A 2,055-nucleotide genomic window follows, 5' to 3' on the forward strand; every position below is an offset into this window, starting at 1 on the left:
ACTCCTGGGCAGGCTGTGCCATGGCTGTAAACAACATTTAGTCTTGACAGTGGTTATCTCCCACCCAGTCTCAGTTGGTATGCAGTCAGGCACTGTCTCAAAGCTGGTATATTCACGCATGCCCCTGCATGTTCATGTAGCTGGTATATTCACGCATGCCCCTGCATGTTCATGCAGGATACATGACATCAGCCATATTTTAAAATAGTAAAAAAATAAATCAATGGGCCACTGAAATTTGTAATACCCCATTATTTCTGCCAGGCAGCCTCCAGGAGATCTGGGGGAGATGGAGACCGTGGAGCTCTGGACTGGAAAGGAGCGGGCCGTGGAAGTCCCAATGAGAGCGGATCTGCCCCTCTGCGGCCGGGGGGGAGTTCGGTGGGGACGGCCGGGATCAGAGGGAGGGCCCTCGAGGCTCCGAGGGCATGGGGGACATAGCGATCCGGCAGCCTCCAGGAGATTCCTAGCCCGAGAGGGAGAGCTCTCCTGCCCCGGTAAAAGCGGAATCCTGGGAGGAAGGGAGCGAGGGGTCTCAGATCGGCCAGGGGTGTCCAACCTCCCCCGGCACCCGACGGCATCCTCGAAATATCGCAAAGTGCCTGGAAACCCTCTGGATGGGAAAGCGCAGGGCCGCGGAAGGCCCGATGAGAGCAGATCCGCCTCCAGCCAGGGGCAGTTCCGCGGGGTCGGTTGCACCCCGTGGGTCAATCCCCCCCCCGGTCGTCCACTGGGCACACGTGATCCAGCACGATTGGGCACCCTCCAGGGGTTAAGGGACGACGTATGATCGCATCTCTCGCATCTCTCACAGTGATTAATGAAAACATTCTTGGCAAATGCTTTCGCTTTTTTTTGTCTTGCGCCAGTCCAAAAATTTCACCTCTAGCAGCACAATACAAATGCCCCCAGCTGTCCCTCATAATCATAGCCCCAGTTCCAAAAACCAGCTAAATAGAACCAGAGTCATATTCCATTATTCCTAGCTGAAGTATTCAGGCGACCAGCCTGCTTTCAACACTCTAATTTTTTCAAAGTAAACACTTCGGACCCCCAGGACACTCGGTTAAGAGCATCAAGGGAGCACCAAGAGGCAGGGGCTGGGACAGGCGGTAGCTCACCTCGCAACAGACCACCAGCCCGATCACAAGATCCAACTACGAGCTTTTTAACTGCAGCAACTTTAATATACGCTATTGGACCTGGAATTACTGCGCCTGCTGGCACCAGGCTTGCCCTCCAATAGATACTCATTAAAAGATTTAAAGTGTACTCATTCAATTACATGGCCTCAAAGTCCTGTATTGTTTTTTTTATCACTACCTCCCCGAGTCAGGAGTGGGTAATTTGCACACCTGCTGCCTTCTTTGGATGTGGTACTACCATTTCTCAGGCTCCCTCTCCAAAATCAAACCCTGATTCCCCATTACCCATGGTCACCATGGTAGGCAAAGATAGTACCATCAAAACTTGATAGAGCAGACATTCAAATGTTGCATCCCAAGTTTATCTACAGTCACCAAAGCTGCCGAGCTGAGACCCAGATTGGTTTTGGTCTGATAAATGCACGCATCCCCGGAAGGTCAGCGCTCGTCAGCATGTATAGCTCTAGAATTACCAGTTATCCAAGTAACAGTGGAGCAATCAAAGGAACCATAACTGATTTAATGAGCCATTCACATTTTCACTGTAGCGTCCATGTGCACTGAGACTTGCATGGCTTAATCTTTGAGACAGGCATATGCTACTGGCAGGATCAACCAGATAGCAGCACCTCAGCGGGCAGGCAGAGGAATGGGATGCCGGAGCCCGCCGCCTCCGCCCACAGGAGGGGCTCCCACTCCCCACGGAGGGGGCACCCCAGGTGCTGGTCATGGACCAGCGGCCATTACCTCAGAGCCGCAGGCCAGTGTGGGGCACTGCTGCTCTACAGCCAGAGAGGGAGGGAGGCAGAGCTCCTGGAGCTCACGCGCTCGGGGGCGCCCACCAGAGCGGGGGCCAGCCCAGCACATCGCAGGATCCCTACACTTCAGCCCAGGCTCATCGGTCTTGCCT

This window comes from Protopterus annectens, chromosome 2.part0, assembly GCF_019279795.1.
Source record: "Protopterus annectens isolate FY-2018-M chromosome 2.part0, PAN1.0, whole genome shotgun sequence".
NCBI classification, from domain to species: Eukaryota; Metazoa; Chordata; order Ceratodontiformes; family Protopteridae; genus Protopterus; species Protopterus annectens.